The 25,601-nt window shown below is 32.9% G+C and overlaps 1 protein-coding gene and 1 long non-coding RNA gene across 6 annotated transcripts in view; one reads left to right on the top strand and one right to left on the bottom strand.

Annotated features, from left to right (window-relative positions):
• LOC100644772 (probable G-protein coupled receptor CG31760) overlaps positions 1-19,540 on the bottom strand; it is a 70,277-nt gene extending 50,737 nt beyond the window's left edge. For 4 of the 5 annotated variants that reach the window (XM_012313072.3, XM_012313074.3, XM_012313073.3 and 1 more), the window contains exon 1: positions 19,270-19,540. The gene's annotated coding sequence lies outside the window, so the exon portion shown is untranslated. The remainder of the gene's footprint in view (positions 1-19,269) is intronic. The other variant, XM_012313076.3, reaches the window with a different exon arrangement.
• On the top strand, positions 13,644-15,802 carry LOC125385840. Its single transcript, XR_007225522.1, has 3 exons — positions 13,644-14,041; positions 14,139-14,295; positions 15,235-15,802. It is a non-coding gene; the product is annotated as an uncharacterized LOC125385840 (long non-coding RNA).
• Positions 19,541-25,601: the final 6,061 nt, after the last annotated feature.

Below are 25,601 nucleotides of genomic sequence, written 5' to 3'. Positions count from 1 at the left end.
TTCATGAATATAACCGAGAGTACTGTATATACCTATACATAATGTAACAGAAGTAATACAATAATATAATAAATAATATATAATAATATAATACAAAATCGGCTTTATGAACAAGGAAAGATCTGAAAATACGAAGAAAAATAGAGAAAGAGAAAATGAAAAAAATTGTTGGAACAATGGTAACTCGGAAAGATAATGGAAAAAATGAAGAACAATGGAAACTCGAAAAAAATATTCTTCTCTGGTTTAATTTAAGCCATACGATATAAATTAGAGCCGTTACTATCACAATGCTTTCGTGTTATTGATTAGAACATTACGGTAATTGTCGAAAATTATTAATCGATAATTAAAATAAATAGAAAGTAACGAAGTTGTTAAATTATGTACTAAACAAGAACCTTTTTGTCAAATACAAAATACAAAATTACGTAATACGGTAGAACCTCGGTAACTCGGATCTCTACAATTTGAAAATATTTGTAAGAGTAGAATTTTCTTCGTTCCCTTCCGCTCTGCTCTAAAAAGTTCTACAAATCGAAATATAAACTACCTCTAACTCGAATTATTCTCTCCACGTTTAGATGTGTCATTTTATCTCTGTAGCTCGAATTCAGAGAAGCTCGACCTCTGCAAATCGAAGTTCACCCCTATAAGTTAGTTTTATCACCGTTGCCTCTAGAACTCGAAGTATCGTGGCCTTGTTTTCTTGCACGCTAAACTATGTATCGCCTTTCTTCGTGCCCTTGCTGCTCCCACACAAACTGATTGTTTTTTGTCAGTCAAGTCGAAAGCATGTATTTATGATTTCTATCGTTATATTTGTTACGCGTCTCTCTACACCTTTGAATATCTCTGATCTGAGAAACTTAAACCATGTATACAGCCTCTATAAGACGAATTTTCGTTCGTTGAATCTCTCTTGCTCGATAACGTCGATAAGCCAATACCTCCATAATTCGAAGATTTAAACTCTTCCCGTGAGATTCGAGAGATTCTACCGTAGATTCTGCTATATGTGTATGCTTATATCCTATAACTTACAATCTAATTTGAAGATAACTTGCGGGCAATTAACGTAGATTAAAAGTCGCAAAGAAGAAAGATCTTCCGTTTTTGTATACTTAAATAAATTAAAGGCAATTAAAGTAAAACGACAGAAGATGTAATGTCACGGTAAGGTATATAAAGTAAATATAAGTATTTTGGTTTTTGTAGCGCACGACAAAATATTACAAAAACTTGCTAATGTTTTCTCAGTTTACGGTAACGCTCGCTTTATACTATACTTACTATTAAAAGCAAGAAGAATAAAAATACCATTTCTGAAATAAACAAAGAAAATAACGTGTTCCAATTTCCCAAAAAGAATACATCGAATTCGTCTTTTACTTTAAATTATTAGGCTACAGGCCGAAAGCAATATCGTGTAATGTAAAATAACCTTGCGCATTTTAAATGAAATAATATTATGTTCACAAGATTACAGCATGGAATAGCATTGATTTATATACCTTGTGTATCTCTCGTAGCAGGAGAAGCAAGCGTATACTATGGTTATTATTACATGTAACTCCTTATTAGACGTTTCATTTTGCTTATATTTCATAAGATACTTTTCTTTTCGTGTAAAAGTTACGCTTGCTTACCGTTTGTTCTACGAACATTTTGTATACGTTGCTGTATATGTTGAAACTATATATTATACGTTGCTTCCCTGCCTCGTTTCGTGCTTTTATTCGCGGCAGGTGGTGTGTGTGCAAGCAAGCTCGTCATATACAACGGTCGACTCTTGAGAAAGAGACGGAGAGCAAAAGATCCGTAGGTGGTAGAAACTGAGTGCAAGCAAGCTATATAATACTGCTTCTATTACTTTTCTTGATTACGCTACGATTAGACGAAACGTAGCACGATCACGCAATTTTATTGATAAGCAACAACATAGTAAGACATGTTCCTCCGTGATATTAAATGATTACTGATTAATTATCAACGATTTACACCTTTTCATCTATTTAATTACATCGAGGTACCTGCAACTTCGTCTGCAATTTCCTTATTCGATTGTGTCGATGACGATAACTACAGATTAAAGACAGGTAATCTTGGATCAGAAAAACAAATATGTATTTGTTATAAAATTAATGCAGATTTAACGTAAATCGAAGGTAAGATCGATGAAGAGAAAATGTGATTGCCATGAATAAACAATATGTGAAAATATTGCCTTATATGTACGTATGTATTATATGTCTTTTCATTAGCCACAAGGCCGAAAATTTTTCTTCTATCACAGCGTAAATTGTTCGTTACAACAACATTTTCTGTGTACGCAAGTATGAATTCATATGCTTATGGAATAGATACACTCTAAGATAAACGCATAATTTCTTTTTTATATTTATATAAACTTTGCATAAAGGTATAAGAAAGCCATAATAAGAGTTCATTAAATATATATATATGTTAGGTATTTAAAACTATTGAATGGATAGAGTCGCTAACGTTTCTATTATATGTCGGTAATTCGATTTTAATTATGATAAATCCCATCAATTTCTTTACAGATATTCTCCGCAGTTCTTATTTTGATACATGTTCCCATGTCAGCCTTGCACGAGGATCCTAACACAGTTTCTTCAGTTTCTTATATCGCAGCAGCATGCCTAAAAGATTGAATTACGGCAAGATCAATGGAAAATTAAAGTAAATACCAACTAAGGAAAAGTATTTCCCTCCAGTATCACTCAACAACAATACGATACCACGAGTTACGAAAATTAGCTATCTGAGAATGAGTTTAAACTCGCTTAACATGGAAACACAATATACGTAAAAAAAATGGACGAAATCCGGATCGAAAGAAAAAGTTTATACTGATTCACTGGCAAACACTTTTAATTAATTATAAAAAAAAACAAGCTCTCAATTTATGAAATAATTACCAAATTAATTTGGACGTGTGGAGTCGAGCTCTGTGACATGCCTGTAAAAATTCATATTGCTAAACTCTAGCAAAGACTAAGTAAAGTAAGTAGAAGTAAACTAAGCACTACGAAATAAAAATAACCCATCTAATTGGGAAATATAAATCTACCGAATTATCGGAATAACGCAAACAAGGATCTTTATACGATTAATGTATCCAGAAGGCTCTATAGGAAACATCCAGAAGACCTTCTTCCGCGATGACAGAACATTGGTATAAATTTTCTGCACGGGTGCTTTCTGCTGGGAAAGCATCTACATGATACGACTTCGAAACCTGCTACAGAAATTTACCTCGAATATCTCCTAGGATAAATTGTATAAATTGTACAAAGAAGAAATATCCACACACGATAAGAAACTACATGTAGTTATTTTAATAAAATTTTAGTGATTTTAAAGGAAATGATATTCTATGTAATATAATAATTATTTATTACTGGATTCTATAGCGATTGAACAAGATAATGGAAACACCTCTTATATACATGTACGACTTATAAGAGATGTTTCTATCATTTTGTTTGATCTCTGTATACGTAATATTACCATCTTTAAAAATAACGTAAGACTTTCGATATACTTGTAATTTAGAATCGTCTGATCGTATTCGATCAAGTGCGACAATTTCGAAGAATACCCAAACTTATTGTATAATTTCATTCATTTTATTGTTAATATGAACAAACCAAATAACAAAAATCAGTGCTAATTTCAGTGGCCAAAACGAATGTTTGAGAATTGCTGTATAAGTATTTGATAAATTTTCTAAATCGTTATTCTGGAAAATGAAGCTTCGAACGCTAAACATTATACTAACTGTAAATATTTTATTTACTTTTTAGATTTTTTCGACCATTCTCCCTTTGCTATATTGTGGATTACACACGAATTTGTGTAAGGCAATGGGCAGCAAGTGTTGTTCATTCAGACCGCACTAATCTAAAAGGGTGGCAGCGAGGGTTGTACATGGAGTGTCTTGAGAAGAAGTATCATGCGCATCGCATGGCACTTCACGTAAAGTACAACTTCCGCTAGTATACGATGATATTAGAACGGGACGAACCAACGACACTTGATATGCATGCACGAGTATGTAATGAATCATGAAAACCTTTACCTTGATAAGTTATATTTTTCACCGTCCCTTCCTTGATATAACTGTGAATTAATAAGCAGAAAATTATTGTTGATTGATCAATGATGCACTAACTCCATAGTAGTTACTATGAAACGTAGATTGTTCAGATAATAAATTCCTCACTGGCATTGATAATCAAATCACAAAGGCATGCGAGGTTTGGAAAAAGAACTAATTTAGATAAATAATATTTATTTAACTAAATATTTGGCAAAGGATCAAGATTTTTATAGGGAATCTTAAGCGGCATTGTAACTCTGTATTCATATTTTTTTGATTATATAAAATTACAAAATGCCTGAGTGCTATAGTATTATTCGACTCCACACCCAGCGGAACATTGTTTGCTTGTATTCAGAAAACAAATGTGAGTGGAATGTATAAAGTAAACAAATTTTGTGGGAACTTGTACAAAAATATATTATCTATAATTTAGAGTAAAACTGTTTCGATATCGTAATCCGTTGAATTTTTATAAATGTTTCAACGAAAAATAAAATTTCCTCTATCAAGCCTATTATTTACTTATTTTTCAAAGTTATAGAAAAATATATGTTTCATATATTTGTATATTTTACTATGTGATTGGAATGAGATGACAAGTATAAGAATTTTATCAAGATTTTGTTTCGATCGTAATAGATAGTTAAGGGAAAATATTTACAGTTACACTTTATTGATAACCTCTCAAAGTTTTAATCAATACTTTATACAATTTTCCATTTTGTGTTGAATTTGGAACTACAATCTTTTTCGTATTCTGCAACGTTGTTGGCTTATCATGATAAGCCATATATTTAATTTATTCCACAGAGAAGAATCTAATAGCAGTAACATGATGGTTACATTTAACTCTAATTACTCTGCAATTTTTTATCGTATACAAGAACAGAATTAACCTTGACATATTTTTTAAAGTTTTCAAAGGAATTTCTTCTTTGTGATTCTGTTTGCTGTTTCGAACAAATCGCCATAAAGATATAAGTGTAAACCGAAATTTTTCACAAATTCCGCAGTCACAAAGCTAAAATTAGAAATTGTCGGTATCGTCAAGAAAAATGCCTGATATATAACAATGTCATATTATACAGAGAATTTACTTGCTGTTGTATATTTCTGTTACGTTTTTAATTAAAAAAATTGAATAATTGCGCAAAATTACATATTTAATATAATTTAATGTCTGTTGTTTGGTAGAATCCAGTTCCTGTATATCTGCTCAAATATTACTGAATTTCAAACATACACTGTTACTATAAACAGTTTTCTTATAAACTCATAAATATCAGACGAAATATTCAGATCAATTTTAGGTGATTCTATTTAAACGGTTCCCCTTACATACATGTGTAAATATCAACAATAATTAAACTTCTTCTGCAGTATTGCATAGAATGACCATCTATCACTCTCTAACATTAGCAAACAATAGCAAGCAGCAAACAATAAAAATGCACAAAGTACAAGTGCTGCTTCCATATGAACAGCGGCTGTAAGGTTGAGAAAGTCACAGCTATTTTTCAACCGCAATTCTTCAAGTCTGAGGTATACTTGTAAAAGCACCTAGTTGCTAGCGCTCCAATTATGACACTACGTTCACCAGAAGCACCTCCATGCCAATAATTTTTTCTCATTTCCATTCTGTTTAACATTCAACCGTAATCCCGCCTCGCTCGGCGCAAACTTTGTACGTATACGTGTATGTACCACGTGTGACCATGAATTAGGATTCGTAAAACCAGTATTTTCAAGCGCTACTAACAAGGGAAGTTCGGCAACTCGAAAATTCCAAAAATTGGTCACTTTGCGACGCAAATGTAGTTCGTGTGGTGCTTGTAACGAGGCAATTTCTTCTTCCTGCTGGGAAACGGTGTTAGGGGTGAAAACACCATCCAAAGAAATTTCGACTATCATTATCGTAAACATCGAAGAAATTATATAAGATTTTTTATGGTCATTATCGTAGACGTGAGAAGTTTTTAAAAAAAAAATTGTTGCTGATTTTACAGGCATAGATAGTGTTCGAAGAGAAGAAAATCTTTCTCGAACAGTCTTTCTTTTGGAAGAAGGAAGAAGAGTGTTTGCAGTAACCTACTCGCAATTTACAAAAGTGTCCACACCGTCAGCGAATATGGTTCGCGAGCTGTTCGCTAGTAGCAGCGTGGATGCGGCATTATATCGCTCGAGTTTTAATTTTCATTAAATTTTTCATTTATTTACTTAAAATTAACGGAATGGACCCATTAATATAGTCGTTGTAATGAGATTAACAAGACATGATTAACGCCGGTAGCGCTGATAGAGCAGAGATGTAAAATTCTTCTATGTCACAAAAGAAGAAGACATACATATGCATTTCCTCGTTCTTCCCACCTACCGTCCCTAAGGCGATTTTCCGCAAACTGCTCTTCCGAAGTCGGTCTTAAATATTCAATGTCCAATAGTCCAATCACATTTTCAAAATTCATTAGATCCAATCCTATACATATGCACACTTTAGTTACTGTAGGAGTGCAAATCGTAATCAGGAATCTTTTAGTATAGATAATTCGCAATTATATTTCAATTTATTTTAATTATCATCGCACAGCGATATAATTTTATTGCGGATTATTCATTTTATTGAAACTTGACGATTACAAGCAATTCAACTGAATCGTTACCAAAGACATACACAGTTTCTCAGACGTGAACTTTCCACATTATCTATCCAATATTAAACTTGCGATTATCTTGAAATCCGATCGACTCGTAGTTATCTTTGTCCTACCGATCATGCAGAAACGAAGCTAGCTAGGTGTGTGTAAAGGCATGACAATTTGATCGATTATCTTTGAGCGATTATTGTTCTATAAAGTTTCTCAAGATAGAGAGGATCTCTAGAACTTCGGATCGATTGTTCCGATAACTTCGAATACAGTCATAAATACATGCGCGCATATTAACCGAAAATTCCTGAACTGCAAATAGGATTATATAGTATCGCGTGACAATGAGCGTGATAGGGGAGTACTTCTCCTGCTTCTGTGCCATCCTGTTAACCATCTCCTCACTTTAGTACAATACTACTTAATAACCAGTCGCTCTTCGTTAATTTAACATATCTCGTACGAAGAGATCGTTGCGTTGTATCGATATCAGATTCAGTAATAATATTCGAATAAAAATCGTTCGTTCGTGCAATTTTACTATTACATCGTGATATGTCGTACGACTTTCCTGGCTTTCTGTAACCAACGAAACTGTAGGAGTTTCTTTCGTAGGATATTTTTGTTTACGATAGATAACTATCTATGATAGACACTAAACGAAACAGGACAAATATTTGCATACATTGACTAGTAAAGGTATTACATATTCACCAAGATCCACCAACGTTAATACAAAGTGCAATGTTTAATTAGGTCAATGTAATGGTAACGTTATTTGGTTGCTGCGACTATTCAAAACAGTAGCGTTGATAAGCTGTTATATTACATGTACAAATGAAAAATTCTATTCTTATTCTATTGCTTTCTTTTCTTCATCTGTATACACGCAAATTCAAATAAACGAATTCAGAATATAATCGATAGAACGAAGTGAATTAACTAATTCTGTTCGCTACATTCTGAAAGCATCGCAGTAATAAATAACGTAATTAATTATATTTATTCGTAACAGTTACAGCAACTAATAGCAATAAAGAGCGCTGATGTCATAAGGTATACTCGAACTTCGGTAACTAGCAACCTTAGATATCGTACATTATGCAAAGCTGGAAGTATGCTCGAAAGACGAAGGTTAACGAAGTAAAGTTATCAGTTATCGTGGCACTACATGCTTGCAAATTGAAATTTATGTCTAAGATGCCAGAATCTCCTTGAGTATCTGAATATCGATACTTTCGACTAACAACGAGTGAATGATTTTAACTAAACTTGTCTGACAATGAGACTTCTGACTGAACTTTGCTGACTTTACTGAATGACCAATCTTCTTCAATTAATTTATTGTCTTTTATTATTGTTAAATTTATTGTTATTCAATGGGTGCTTAATTTCACGAAGCGGAAACATCAATTGACCAGCAAGATTATGCGATTCTACACCGTTAGAATTTTTTCTGTGGGAATTTTTGAAAGTAAAGCCTACGCCAATGATCCAAAGACGAGTGACGAGCTGAAAAACAATGTCACTGCCACCATTGATGAAATTGAGCCCCAGTTATGTGAAAATGTAGCGGAAAATTGAGTCAAACGTTTTGGGATAGTGGAAAGAAGCTGAGGGAGGCGCTTGAATGATATTGCGTTCCATAATCGAACAGTGGAAGTAAATAAGGCTGTAAGTGTCAAAATTGTAAGTTTTTTAGAAAACAATGCTTTGTTTACTCAAATGTTATTTATTGTACAAAATGTATTCATTAAACGTACCATACTACTTTATAAAACTTTATTAAAATATTCTTATTATAATGTATTCTTATTTTAACACTTGTTATTATTATATATATTTATATATCTATTATTTGAATATTTCAAATACCTGATAATTAATAATAAAAAGAATTTTATATTCTAAGAGAGATTTTAAGTTTGTTAAGTATATTCCCTAAAATGATTGTAAGTGCCAGTACAGATTTTCTTATTTGTTAAAATAATTGAAGCAGATTTATCCAGGTGCATGTTCAAATACGAAGCAGCAGATTCGCTGAAACATGACATTTACAGCCGAATTTAAAAAGCTAATCGCGTAACATAATATCACGTACGAAATGCTAAAAGCTGTATGAATTATCACACTAACATTTCGTTCCATATTTGCTGATATTGGTCTTCATATAAACAATTATTTTAAGGAAAAAGGTTTTCTCTTTTAAAATGCCACTTACAGCCTTTGTTACTTCCACTCTTCAACTAATGTCATGAAATAAATCTTACGTTAAAACAAAGGTATTATGTTGAAATAAAGATATCAAATAATTGATGTTTTATTTCAATTTGAAGATGCGACGCCTAATTTGGATAAGCCCATTCAATCTGTCTGAAAAATAACGTACTTCGTTTTCTTCAAGTTGCTCTGTGAATGCTACCTACCAATCGTTACTGTCGCCTTGAAACTTATATTTTCAGTTTAGTATTCAAGTATTAATATTTAATGAACTTCGAACGCACATGATGTAAAGCTCATATCATACTAGTAACAACGTCTTGTTTAATGAATCTGGCTTCGTTTCGATGATAATGCAACCTGTTCATCGTAGCGCGGCGTACTTGGTTGAACACTACGTGAATTCCCGGCTAAAAAGCAAATGACTTGCTCATTTCATATTCATCTGATACATATTCAGTCGATTTCACGCTCTATAACTACTTGCTACTGCCAGGAATTCAAAAACAGAACGAACTTCGTCGCTAACAACTGGGAAGTTAATGCGACGTTAAAAATCAAGTGAAAAAGATGATTGCAATAAAAGACTCGTTAGGAAAACATTACGAGCGCAGTAGCCGCTACAGGAATATCCCGGACAATTTCAAAAACGGATCGTCAAAAAAATATCTATTCGTTCGTTTAACGTTTATACGTCCAACACTGTATCGATGCCGAACAAACATATTCTGAATAAAATATGAACGTTTTTTAAAAACACGATGAATGCTTGTGATAATATATCGACAGCAATACGTATATTGACAATTCCGTTAAATTTCCAGACAGGCTGTATATAATAGCAGAAATGATATCCGGGCTTAACATAGCGATAGTCAAGTTTAACTGATATCCTGATTCAAAAATAGTCTCTCTTTCTTTTTTAATATCATAAACTAGCCTACGAAGATGTTAACACGAGGAAGAAAATAATTCTTAATAACTCGAAACAAGTGTGACGATAATTGTCATATAATACGAGTAAATTGATTTAATCTAAATTAATAGTAATTGTTATTTCATTTACTTTCATTCTCTATTATTTTCGTGACAGAGGCAATTGATCCGAGAATTTATAGATGATTGAAATGATAGCACGGTGGCATTAATTTCAAAATGCGATTGGGATAACTATATCCATCAAGATGATACGATCCTATCTACCACAAATAAGCGGCAAAAATTTATCATGAAAAAAGATAGATTAATTAATTAATTAATAATCAACTGAAATCAAAGAACAACTTTGAATTGCGCCTGATATAAAAATATGAGTAACAGTGTTTCACGAGGAAGGAAAAATGAATAGGAGTAATATCTTCTCAGAAATAATATTCGTATATATATATATAGGTATATATCTCTTTGCCCATATATTGATTTAATTAAAATTGCCAGTTTATTTTAGGTTTTTAGTGAAGAATTGGAAAACAGTGATAAATTGATTAACTAACGTAGAAAGTAAATTCGAAAAGCTTGTAAACCAATCTACATATTTTATATGTGTAGTAATTGTATAATACCATTCGAAATTTTGGAATCACGCGTTACTTCGTTTTCTTAACTGATAATATCAAGTAAGCACATTAGTGTCACTTCTCTTATCACTTGATAAATATATATGTTATTAATTAAGATACACATAATCAATTAATGGATGCGTTAATGGATTAATGGATAAATTCAGGAAAAAATGTTCATTGTTAATAATAGCGACAATTGAACAATCCGAAATTCTGCTTTCATCTTTTTTTTATTTACCATTTATCGCGAAGAAACTATCTGTAATTTTTTCTTGTGAAGAATTTTTATTATAATTTGTAGAATCAACATTGTAGATCAAAATGTATGTGATAAGTACTTTTCTCATACGAAAGAATATATTTTTGGCATATTTATAGATATTAAACTTCAAAGTTTAAAGAGATAAATTCCTTAAAGTAAAGAATATTACAATTTACATTATTATAGTTACAAGTTTCTAAATAAAAAATGTTAGAGGCACAAAAGTGTTGTTTAATTATGCGTAGTTTATAATTTCGATACTCCAGATAGAAATTCTATGGCGTTATTGTACCATTATTATTATCATAGTCACGTTTCAAGTTTTGAGATATTATCATTTTTGAGTTGAAATTGTTAAGAAAACGTGATCATTGTCCCTTTCCAAATTATTTCCATTTTCGTGACAATACCACCCTGTCTTCGTTCGAAAATTTCCTTGATTTTCTTATTAGAATATTTCATGATATCGTTTTTCACGCTACTGATAGTAGATATTGACATTTCCAATGTTCCTTCTTGCTAAAAAGTAATATAGCGTGTAAGATAGCAATTGGACGTGTCAACGTTTCAGAAACATGGTGAATATGACAATACGATAAGATAAATTTTACGTTACGTGTGATCTAACGTTTCCGGGTTAAGAAATAATTCTTTTTTTACGATTCAATTGGAAGGTGTTATATGAAGACTAAAACAATGGATGGTTTTATGTGAAAACGAGATTACCATACGATGCCATAGTATTTTCGCCAACTAACATGGGGTTAGCCATTGAAGATAAGAATGGACAGAAAAGGCACCTTGACATCGGGCACAAAAAGGCTTTTTAGTTCCCCAGGCTATATTCGCAGCGTTGATGATAACTTCCCAGTTGAATAAAACTTATTCTTTTGGCAAAACGATATTTCTTTTTATTGTGAATGTCGGAAACCCTCGCACAGCACGATGGCCGTGGGACATAATAACATTTCACTGGTATCGCTTCCTTTAATTTTTCTGAGTACGATATACATCTGAAGCAAAGGTTTCATTTCTCGGTCGTAACGAAAAGTACAAAATTCCTTGATGTTACCATTAAATACAGAGAAGAAGCTTGTGAGGGTGCATGGGCCACGCATTTGCACGTCGTTTCGAAGAACGTAGTTTCTCAGTCCGGCATCGTCTCCTTTCGAAATAATCGTACGAGATCCGCTTTTCATCTACGACCAGGTATTTCGAGCGATTTTCCTGCGTCAAGTAAAAATAAAGACGCCTATCTTTAAGTGGCTATAGCACTGAATTATGAATTCTGAGTTCGTTGTTACGCAGTCTCAGGTCGACGAAGAATAAAAAAGGAAAGATTCATTTTTTTGCGATCCACTTCATCAATAGTATTAACATGTCCGCGATTATCAACTGTCTCGACAGCTGATCAAAGAAGCGCAGCACAGAGAGACGTTTCGAGAGATATTCTGAAATCTAATCGCAGACAGACTCAGGAGCCTTGCCCAGAGGATTTTATGGTTTTGGGGGAATCAGCAGAAACTGAAGCTTTGGACATGACTTACTGAGTCAGATGTTTTTGCGTTACACTGTCTATTCTAGATAAGTACCGGTACTCATCATACCAATGAATTATGAGAAGCTTTATCTAGCATCGTCTACGCGAGACGGATGTCTGGATTTTAACTACTGTTTCAGTTTAAACCTTCTATCCCCAACGTGATTAAGCCGTCTCCCTACAAGCACTGGATAATAAAATGATTTCTGCGTAAATTCTATGAATACTATTTACAGCAGTTAGTTTCGTAATTTACACGATATGAACTGGGATACAAAATTAAGCTGAAAATAAATATTTGAATATGCTGTTATATGCTTCTAAATATCCAGATTTGAACGCTTCGACGCATTGATTGCTAATAATTCTGCGTTAATATTTATAAATATCTGTGAATCTTATTGTAGAACGATTCATCAAAGTACTTGAGCATTTCCCTTAAAAAACTTGTAAGAATATACATATTATGTGTGTCATCTTATACGTTAAACTTCTATCCGGATAGAATTTGAATAAATCTGGAACGATTCAACATTACCAAATTCGTTTAAACTCGATAATAATGTAATCGTGAGACGTTATATATTACATATGTATGTATGTATGTATGTATGTGTATATAATATACAGATATATTTTTGGAGAATTGTATTCTTCTTTTAATACAAAAATAGCAAGATAATAATGTCGTCGCATATTTCTGCAACCATTTACGGTACATGTGAATTGTTTGTTTCAAGTTGAATCATTCAAGGGATTTACCAAAGGATATAGAAATCCTATAGCGTGGGACGTGAAAACTGCGTCTTTTGATTCAAGCTGGCTCAACGAACTTGCCTTTTACTTTAGCATAAACTTATCTCGAGTACGAGCCCTTTAAAAATGTATTTATATCCTCTACCCTCGGGATAGCTGACGTAGAAAAAAATACTTCACTTCTTCAGATCATTTTCCATCCAATGCTTAACCAAATGTAGGGGAATTTGTAATCTTGAGGAAGCACCGAAAACGTAAATCGGCCACAGCACTTCGACGCTTGGAGATGTTCAAAGAGGTAGGTCTTTTATTTATTTCCGACTATCCTGTTCTAAACTTAGAAATATTATCGCGCAATGCTGCATATTTTTCTAAAGAGCAGACAGATTGATTTATACATAGAACATTGAGACAAGCTTGGAAAGTTTCACGTACAACATACGTACAAATTTCCACCGTATGAGAAACGATATTTACGAAACCAGTCCATTGTCGTTTGACAGAAAACATCCGGTAGCATTAACAAGATTGCGGATCATCTAAAAATTGTACGGATGCTTATCTACTTAAAAACGACGACCAGCCATTGCGTAACAGATGAAACGAAATAAACTCGATTGAACGCGTGGTTGTATCTTGCCCGGAATATCAACGTAGGATGTACCATCAGTAATGATCAACGAAAGTCCTAAAGAAGTGACTCGAATTGCGAATTCGTGCTCAGGTGTATCGAAATTCTCGAAACACCTTCGAATTTTTCTTTTAATTTAACGTGGTGTCTATATTTAATTGTGATCTTACGTCGATTCACGTGATTTCCAATGACTGAAATTGATCGGTGGATGCAACAGAGAAAGAAGCTAAAAGAAAAAGAAAAAAATTCTATTCAATATTTGCACGCTTCGAAACACTCACATGTGTATAGTATGTATACTGTTTGAATATGTTTAGTATCTCTTAGAGAACGATGAATGGAGCTACTTTATACTTACGAACAATTTTCGTGGCTGATATGTTTAAGGAGATCTTGGTCGTTCGAAGGCAAGCTGGATTGAGATAGCAACGACAGGCAGCTATTAAGGTCAACAACGGATTTCAGGAAAAATCGATAGACCGGATAGAACGACCCTCGATGGATATCGGCCTGTTTAGAATCAAGGGCTGCATAGAAGAAGCGAGTAAGCCTTTTTTTAATTCCCTTCATCTTCCCTTAAGGTTACGCTGCAAAAGGAGCAAGGAAAAGAAAGAAAGTGCAGAGGACTCTTATTGTTCCAATATTGTCTTACATCTTTTGCCCGATAGTACAATTTTTTTTTTTTTTTTTTTTTTGTTGAACATTATACACTTGTAATTTTATTAAATACGCTTTCTCGGTTATGCACCACGTACTTTGAAACTAAAACTACATTTCTCATGTAAGATAATCAGACCATGGGGGCCATGGCGGATTTTTACGCGTTTATAGGAAATTCTAAAATGCACAGGATGCGGATAGTATGAACAAAATGTATGAAATATATAAAGTATAGTGCTTCCTGTAATACTTGAAACAATTTTCTATCGAACTTATGCTCCTTTAATTATATTCGCGAGAAAAAAAGCAGGTCTTTTTTTATTTTTGTTTTAGAAATATCTGTCTTTCCAATCTTCGTCTTCCGAAAATCGAACGTAATCGAGGTTTATCTCAAACAAGCAATTTTAGTCTCAGCAATGTTCCAGACTATTAAAAAATGATAAAAATGTTTTCTGATTTCCTTAATTAAAGATTAGCATGGAATAACCGTAACGTCCAATGTCTCTCGCGATAGCTGTCAGTTTTCTAGATCATTCAGTTAGATATTTGTTTGATAGGCTCGACAATCGGCAAAATATGAAATTACAATAATGTGTACAATTAGATTTCAGTTCAGCTCATTGAAATGTTAAATATCCATTCGATTTCGTGCGAACTAAGATTCGCTTAAAATAATTTGTTAGAACGACACGTTAAAAGATATCGACGTTTATTTATCGGAATATCATTGGCAATTTGACATCAATCATGTATAATCTTCTTACAGACGATTGAACTTTATGGTGTTTCATTCTAATTTCTTTAAATTCCTTTTGTATAACAGACAAGATCAGCCTGCTGTGAAGTGTCAAAAACTGCTCGTGGCTAGCAGCCAATAAAGCAACAAAAGGGAGAAAGCTGGAAATAGCTCGGCTACCAGAAAACAATAAAGCAGTTGAGGCATTATGCAATGAAAATCTCGTTTTACTTAAACAGCATTACCGAAATCTTACAATATAGGCGGATAAGTACGGATAAACATTGTAACCGAAGCGACTAAAATCATTGAAATAAAAAATAAAATCTTTAATTACCTTTCGGCAAAATATTCCCTTTAAATTGAATTCCAATCGATAAAGTATATTTTAATTTGTTTTTAGATTTAAAAGTAAAGATTTAACTTTCAGTCTATTATTTCCCCTCTACGTACATAAACGTTGCACAAGACGTTAAATAATTACAAAGCTAAGGAAAATGAAATGGCTCAAGTTTCTAATAAAAATGTTTATTGCATTAGTTTGATGATTGAAATTTTTATAACGTAACTGTAGCAACGTTTTATATGTATTTATTACGTCAAAGAAACATACATTTTAGACGTTCTATTGAACCAGAAATTCAAGAATCGCAAACGTCAAAAGTAGAACCTGCGATGAGCAAATATGTGATATTTAAGAGCACTGAACTACTAAACAGGATTTCATTGAGCTTTTACGTTCTACAATTACACGGATTAGTCTCTTTGTTGCATTAAAGCCGAACTTAATCCTTAGCTAAATGAAGTTCAGTTGGAATTGGTTGGTTTTTAAACTTCTTATACGGTAATTTCTCACTCTTCTAAATAACTTTTGAATAAACTTCGAATTTCTTTTTATACAAACAGACATTTAAAACTCGCAACTGCGATAGCGCCTGTTCGCTACTGTTTTAGCAGATAATTTATTAATAATGATTCTTAGACTTGACACGTAGATAGTTTCCACTAGCTACACTATCTACGCTTAGTTAGCTTTGTGTAACGTATTCTTCGCATTATTGTAATGTGTTATCACAATATTACGGTAGAGTTTTTAACAAAAAGAACAGGTACTATAATTTTAAGATAAACAATATCAATGTCATTGAAACAATCGTTAATAAAATTTGTTTCCAATTGGTAATATTGTTTTTTTATGTAACACGCGAAAAATAAGACATATACAGGTATATTTTATTTATAATAATTGTATATTCATCTTCATGTTAATAATTGCACATACGTACGTAGGTATACACTTCGTATTTAAAGCTTCCACATTTTTCGAGAACGTGAACGTTCATAATAATAACAGTAAACCGTGGAATATCTATCTTTCATTTGTCCAAATTTTTTACATTTTACGCGTATTTGTTTAATTACGTTTCGCAACATTAACTGAACGTCGAATTATGCAGAATCTAGTTTACCTTCGTTTACGAAATTATACACAATAATTTTAATTTAATGGATTATTCAAATGGTTTATTTGAAATATACGGAATTGACAAATTTGCAGAAAATTTGCAAGCCTTCGGATGATGTCATTTTATATTAAACAGTAACCGATTATGGTTAATTGTTGCACGTGTGACAGCACGTTATAAATTATAAATAAATAATTATATTTACATCTAAAGGTAGTTTACGAATGTCACATAAATATCGATGATTAATATTTTCATTTGAAATATGTATCTATTTTAAATATTATTAATGTGAAGTACACGTATAACAGGAAAAAATAGAAAAAATGATACTTGTGAACAAACCACCAATTAGCTCGAATATTTGAAAATCATAGTAGATCAATCAAGCAGAGCGCCTGACGAAAAGCTACTAGTATTTTTGTCCAAAAAGCATTTATTTCACTGGACGTATTTTAATTGTGATTAATAGGTTTTTGATAATGCAAGTCACTGTTATCAGTGGTCCTTTTTATAAGATTCCAAGCCTAAACACCGTGTAACTAATTTAAAATATTTTATTTACTTTCAAATTTCTAGTTCAGTGATTTTGATCTTTTTGTTTCAGTTAGAAGATTTTGACAATATACAACAGTACATATTTTCATGTACGAAATAATTTATATAAACCACTAGGTATATACGATAATTTTTGCGAATTAGAAATCCATGAGAAAAGAAACAAATTAACGTTTGAAGGTAAATGAGCTATAGTTTGGTTTTACATATGTTAATTAACGCAAAATTTTAACATATTCACTGAACTGTGTAAACGATATTATATCTTCAATAAAAATCTCGCTTGAGAAGATATTTATGGCACATGCTATTTAAACATCAAACATATACGCATTCAACACAAATTCATAAGATCCTTATCAAATTTTCATTCTATGTATTTTATGTACAATACATTTGAAAATCTACTTTGTCAGATGTCTTTTCAGTATAATATCTTCATATATTTCTTATGAAAAATTTAATTGTAATTCACGTTCGTGGCGGAGATTTCCAACAGACGGGATGAAAATTATATTTGCATAAATCTTTATGAAAAATTAATTCAATTCGTATAAAAACAAAGGAACCTGATCACTGTGAATGTTTTTATTTAGACAGCCTATGTTCTTGTTTGCATATTAACGTTAAAATTTATTAAGACCATAATGTATCGTTTGCGTATCATTGTATCTAAGGGTTATAAGTATCATGTTTATTTATATAATGGCAATAGCCATGACCTTATAATAATATAACAGAAACGATTTCAAACCAATTAAAATCAAGCCAATGTTCGATCAGATAAAATCTACCTTCAGGTAAATAACAGCAAATTGAATGTTAAGAAACTATATTTAATATTTTATAAAACCATAAAATATTATGCAACAAAGTTATTAAATATATTTATTTCTAAGCTTCGAAATTATTTGTTTGTATTGCTGGAAATATAGTAAATTTCTATAATACAGCTTTCTCTGTGTAACATGGTTTCTCGGTGTATAAATGTTATTTAAATATTAACATTTAAATATTAAAATTAAGCATTGAAATAATAATGCGTTCAATGAATAAGAATGAACACATTCAATTTTAATTACAGGAATTAACAGAATTCCTCCGTTTCACCCTAAAATACATGAAATTGTTATGGTTTGAGGATTTTTCAGATGTAATATTATTCTATATACATGAAAACGATACACTGCCAGAGACGAACGTTTCATTTAGCATAATCCGTAATAATATCATTTCATATTTTACGTCTTGTCGTTGAAGTTTTCTTAATTATCGCTATAATTAGAAAATATGTATTCACCTATTTTTGGTATTCAATCACATCACGCAGAATCAGAAAGTAATGATCTTGTACGACGCGTGTACGCGGATATTTTATAATGATCAATATGCAATTTAAAGCAGAAAACATGTTGCATCGACAATAAGATACGCGCTTAGCAACACGATTAATAGCTGACACAATCGCTCGTTTATCGTTAAATGTCGATAAATGTTGCTTCTCGTTTACGAAATATGTTCGTCCATTCAACCACATAAAAGCCTCTTCTTTCTTTCAACGCGAAGATAATATTTTGATCTTGACAAAATCTTTGTCATACGGAAGGACGTACAAGTAGAATGTTTTAAGCAAATACAAATTTCTAGCAATTACAAGTACATCAATATTACAAATATACATGCACGATAAATGTACGTATCACTAGATCTAAAGTTATTCCCCTCACGCGAATATTGAAAGGTAGAAATCCGTGAAGTCTTAAAAAAAAAAGAAGAAGAAGAAAAGGAGCGAGTAGGTAAATATCGTTCGAGCAAACGGTCCGAATTAACGAGGATTTCTCAAACACTGATTTACAACGTCTATCTATGAGAGTATTCCGTGTATTCGCATCCTAATTCACGATCCTGGCATCCCAATCTCCGTCCTACCGAGCTAATTCAATAAGCTCGCCTGCATCCAGCGTCGACAAATTTCGCTACTAACGAAATGGATTCTTAATGGATTAACCGCGGTGAGGATCGAATCGAAGCAAGATCCGTCTAAACTGACTAAGCTTATCATGTTTCGACGAGCGTCGTAGCATAGGAATAGACTTACGAGAAGTAGCCCTTGCCCTCTATTTCCAGCAGCATCTCTTGCAGCGACAGAACGTTAGAGAAACCCAAACAGAAAATGGATCACAGTCACACTGTTAATATTGAGAATATCACACACGTAACTGATATTTATGGTTAGCGATTCCGAGATTCGGGGCGATTCGTTTTCACTGACGAGAGTGAAGAAAAAGGAAAAAGTCGCGCAGAAACGAAGAGGTTTTCTACGGCTGCAACGAACGAGGGTTCGTTCGTGACTGCTTAAAGGCCAGTCGGTTGTGCAGCTGGAAGCGGGGCGTGCGCCCTCCGCAAAATCAAACTTTGCCTCCACTCGAGGAAATTCACCACGGGTACGGGCTGCGTCACTTCTCTTCGCCTCGCCACACCGCCCATAACCACGGATCTCCTAGCTACGTGGCCCATCGCCTCTCTATAGGGTGGTTTGGAGCGACTAGCACATTTCTTGTTTGATTGCAATTAGATGAAAACATTGAAACGATTTGAAAAGCTCTATCGTTCTATGATAAAACGTTGCCCCTCAATACGGCGGTGAATTACAGAATTTTTTCGTTTCTTCTACATGCAGATCGATTCTGTGTTCGTTTTTATTATTCAAAATAAACGTCGTTGTTTATAGATAGTCATTTCGAAAAATTATTCGTTAATAGTTTTACGCTTGAATTAAAAGAACAGCTTTCAGTTACGTTCTAATTTATTCTGGTTCAGTTATATGTATGGTATGAATCAAAATTCGTTTATATACAACAGAACTGATGATTATTTTACAATTTCTCGATATTTCTCACGCTGAAATATTTACATTCTATTTTATGCAAACTAGTACGACTTATCCACTAATTGGTGTATCTTAAGCTATAAGTTTATCTTACACTAGTATCGTAACATTAATTAGTCCACTCCTAATTTTATAAACGCGTGATATTCTTGCAGATTGAACGCTAATTTAATGTTTAACTATGTTTAGATTGGTCCTTGACAGTCGGAAGATTCTTGTAGCATTTATAGAATTCTAATTGCACAGTTAATTGCGCAATAAATTAAATACTTTGCAAGATATATGAAAACTAATTAGAAATAATGAGAATCGCATTATATAACCAGCACCGCTGACAAAATTTGATCACCGAATAAAGGACAATATTCGGAAATGGGTTATGATTTTACACAAAGCACGTTCAAAGTTTGATAAGTTCATTTTTTAACCAATAACTGATGTTTTGTACGTTATCTTTAATCCAATCTTTTAATCTTGGTTCATAGCTTCATTTTTCTTTCTTCTTCTTTTTTTAACATTAAATACTACTTATAAATATTTGAAGTTGATAAAGAAATATACAGTAGGATGCAAGTTAAACAGGTACTAATCCCTTTGTGGAATTATAAAGTTGGTACGTATGATGATGACGATTATTATTTTCCTCTTATTTCTCATATCGTGCATAATTTTTTATTCTAATTACATAAGAAATTTTTTATCTTCTCTCTAAACTTCCTCTTCGGTGCGATCTGATAAATAAGAAATTAATAGATGTAGCATCTGATAACCATGAATGATAAAATAAGTTACCATAATGAAAGTAATTTATTTGTAACTGTATATTTATACTACAAACTATGATATATATATATACATGCATATGTATTTTATAAACGCATGATATCCTTGCAGATTGAATACTAATTTAATGTTTAACTATGTCTGGATTGGTCCTTGGCAGTCGGAGGATTCCAGTAGAATTTATAAAATTCTAATTGCATAGTTAATTGCGCAGTAAATTAAATAGTTTGCAAGATTTATGAAAACTGTATATAAATATATATATAAATAAATACTCGTGGTTCAAAGAATTATTGACATTTCTCTACCAAAGTACGTCAGTAGTCCGTTGTATCGAAAAATTAATTATTTGACGAATGGAATTAGGTGCCTCTATAAATGACTTGGTAGAAAATGAAATTCTACAATTGGTTTCTACTGATCCATTAATATTTATATCGTGTATTGGCTCCGTTTTTCTTAAAAGTATAGTAGAAAATTCCGAGATACCTAGAATTTATGCGAATAATAAATAGACCTGTGTATAAAATTTATACAGTTCTACTTCTGCACTATCTCAAAATATTTTAATTTTTTTCTAAAAAAGCCTATTTTTTAGTCTACATGAGAATAGAATTATCGCGCTTCGTTCGCTCTAAAACGAATGCCATTTTCCGAAACATACAATAGTATAGTAAAAGCCGAAGTTGAACGTAAATCGGCAGTAAATTTATTGTACCAAACAATTTTATTTCGGCCAATTAAACCTTAAAATAGGTGCGCCTTTGAATCGACTAGACCGTTGAAACGGCCAATATTGCACTGTGTGACTCGTTCTTAGAAGCAAGTACCCAGTACTCGTAGCGGTACTTCAGCATTTCAATGAGAAGCTGTTCTTAAGAAGTGAAGGAAATACTTAATGATGCTTTTCGTTATCTCGGAGAAATATAAGGGCCTAGTAATTATGGTAATACAGTACCTTTTTACCGATCTTACGTGTGAAGCAAACTTTACAAAATATACTAACATAAATACATTATATACATAAAAATAATATCTTACATCGCTTTTCTAAAATAGATATCCATACACCGCGGCGATTCTTTCATACACGGTACATTAAACTAATGAAACGAAATTAATTTTTGTTCGAAACATTGCACACTTATGCTGAGATAATTATGAATCGACCGGGTTAACATCACAAGATATTCATCCAATTTATGTCATGAAATTAACATTGTGTAATCGATTTTGATGATAAAACAAACATGTTTACTTTGTGTGTTCACGGCGTTCGACGAATGAAATAGAATTCTTTTAGTTGTTCAATTTTATGACCAGTGCCATACTTGAGATTCATTTCATGTCTCTGCGTGTTTGACGCGTTGTATCGATTTTCGCGGCTTTTCCAACAAACGCGTAGACATTATAAGTTTATTAATTAAAACGACGGGACCGTACCATTACGTTAAATTGACGATATTCGATACATCTAAAAATTCAATTTATTAAACGATGAATTACAACCCGTATAGATAGAACCGATAAATGCAATTAGAAAGGGGTGGAGTGTGTTTGGTTTCGGCCGCATGTCTAGCACGGTCTCGCAACGCTTGTTGCATCTGAAATAGTATGTAGGGTATAATGTGTCTATAGTACGAAATTCGAAGCTGGCCACGGCATTGTATTCCCTGCACTTGCTCTAGAATAGTGCGAATGGTGATATAGCGAATTAAGTCATGATCAGCTTTCGGGCATTGGCCATCGTTTATTTATGTGCGCATACTCGTGACACATCGTACATGCTATCGACGGATATCTGTCTCCGCGACATTTCGCTCTTTGATCGAGCTTCTTCAGAGTTCGTATCCTTTTATCGAAATTCGAAGGATTTTTCGTATTATCGTATTACTTGAGGTGAGTGAAAGAAGTTGATTTCTTTTCTTGCATCTGTCTACCACTGTGTAACGCTTGAATTGCGAACATTTGCGTACAAATAAGTCGATTTTCAAATAAACGAACTTCGCTAAGCGCGATAACAAAATGGAGTAAAGATCACGCGTGATTAAAAAATCATAAACAATGAGACACGGTGTGTTAATAATCGGTTTTCAGTATCGATAAATCGAACAAGTGTTTGACACAACGTATGGATTTTCGAGAAAAAATTATACACAATTTTGCACTCACAAGAGACACTTAACTAGTCACGGGTTTAAGTATATCAAATTAACGCGTTCAGCTTTGTTTATAATCATTTATTGCTATCTATTAATCGAGTTAACTGATGACTCGGATCCTTAGTTTTTTAAATATAATAATTTCTTTATTTAAGAATCCCGTATCTTTTTATGTGTAGCTTTATTTATATCGCAAATAAGTTACGTGATATTTACGTTCAGAAGAGTTAAAATCGATCTATTTCAAATTGAGTTGCCTTTGTGAACATTCACTTTCGTGATTAGGGAAATATCTAATTAAACGGGGATTCGATTAGGCTAAAGGGTTGAACCTCTGTCATCAATTTTATGTTCGTTATAAATTGAAACTGCTAGTATATATACATTTCTATTTTTAATTTCGTCAACGCTACATAAAACGTTGGAAAGTAATGCCTCGATCGTCCAATTTGTGGAAATGTTTGACTGACTTTCTTCCTACATCGTATCTCATAAATCGACCAAGAAACTTTCCTACAAACTCCACTTCCGATAAATCGTTAAACGATCGGTAGGTAACTTTCGATTAATTGCAAGATTCTTGTTAACTTTTTCATCCTTGTGCCTTGAAAACTTCCCAATAACGCGTATAGTAACATTCTCTGATAACACAGTTAAACGTTTGGCGTTATTTTTACTGAGAGGAAATACTCAAAGGAGATATTCCAGCTTAAATTTCTACCTACACCTAAGATATTCACAGTGAAAAAAAGATCGATACGTAATATCCAAACGATCGATATTAAAATAGAAAAAAAAACTGAAACGAACCAATTATCTATCAGTGATAAAAAAATTTCCTCAATATACAGTTTACCTTTATGCTAATTTCGTTAGTTACGATGCATCACTAATTTCACTTTACGGTAAATTTTCAAAATTCTTTTTACGTAATTTATTTTTTGTAACAGTTTCAAAGAAGAAAGATTACTGTACTTTAACGATTTCTATCACTGTACATTAATTTGCAACTGTTTTTAATTATATTATTAAATCTCGTGTCTTTGTTACAGGCGATCATCTTTCAATTACTATGGACGTTGATATAAAACTCTCTAGAAGCAGCAATCAAGCTTGGGGCTTTCGATTGTCCGGAGGGGCCGACTTTAGCTTTCCGATGACTGTTGTCAGAGTAATATATAGCATGTACTCTACTCTAATCTACTAATATTCATTGCAATCGTACAAGAATCGCGCTAGTAAGTCGATTAATAATTCTCATACGTGTTAAATACATCGTGTTTTTTGATTGGAAGTGTGGATCGCGCCACGATTCGATAATATCGTATATTTGGAAAAACTATCGCGAAAAATATTCACGTTTTCTGCTTTAGAGATTTTTATCGACATTGCATTCGTATCGGATCGCGTGACCTCGTTTTCCTTCGGCCTGAATCCTACGGCCGGCCCAGCGGAACATCGTTCTGAGAAAAGAGGAAATCATTAATCGAATGGTAGATGAGAAACTGCTAGATATTTGTGAATCTCAACAAATTTTCGTCGGCGGTAGTTTCGTCCTTGGCTTGCATTTCGCTGTTACCTCGAGTTTCCACGGCGAGATCTCTAATAGTAAAATTCGACTTCGCTATAATCACTTCGATAATACATTTTCTCTGAAGCTTTTTTATTCGATTGCAATCTTGCAAGTTGTAGCAATTGCTGTGACGGTATCTACAACGCATGTAACAATATGTGACTGTAGTAACGTTTTAGTAAAAGTATGCAATGTTCGAATAGTCATTGAAATTTAATCAAATAAAACGTCTTCTTTTAATTAAAAGGTATCTCTCGGGGGATTGGCCGATCAAGCTGGGTTAAAAGCTGGCGACATAGTGACTAAAGTGAATGGCGAAGCTATACAGCGTTTGAGGCACTGCGAAGTTCGTGAACGCCTTGTCAATTCCGGAAATGAAATCATGTTGTCGGTCGTGCGAAATCTGAAATTCAAACGAGCCGTTTAACGAAAATGTTCATCAACGCGCATCTCGCTGCGAGATACCGATAATCATTCTATTTTTGTAAACAATACGATGAGGATAAACGTTTTATTATCGACAGTCAATTGTACATAATATTAGTTAGCTACAGAATACAATCGTATCGATATTCCTTGATCAATATTAAACTGCAATTTTTACGATCTACAAAGTTTTGTTGTTATTAAAGTACATTGGTAATCATGCTCGTTCGATAAATTCGTATCATTGTACATACCTTGTATCAACATATACATTTTACCATACCACGGTGTTAACTGGTAATTGCAAAAGAATTTTGAAGAAGAAATAAATCGTCAACCAACTCAAGAGTAACCGAATGTTTTATTTTCGATTGTATTAATCAATGTTACCTTTAATTTGAAACTATAATAAAAATATTATTTGTTGGCTATTTTTCATGATGGTTCTGGCATCGGTAATCAAGGTCCATCGAGACAAGCTTGCAACATCATGTTGTCGTTACGTGTCACCGATTGACCCACATTGCAAAATACAATTTGTCAACTATTGATCCGGCCTCCTCTATGATCGTACATACCTTCTCTGGCTATGAGTC

Source organism: Bombus terrestris, chromosome 10 (genome assembly GCF_910591885.1).
Source record: "Bombus terrestris chromosome 10, iyBomTerr1.2, whole genome shotgun sequence".
Classification (NCBI taxonomy): domain Eukaryota; kingdom Metazoa; phylum Arthropoda; class Insecta; order Hymenoptera; family Apidae; genus Bombus; species Bombus terrestris.
Note: the sequence above shows the minus strand (reverse complement) of the source record. Positions and strands in the feature narration are given on the sequence as shown.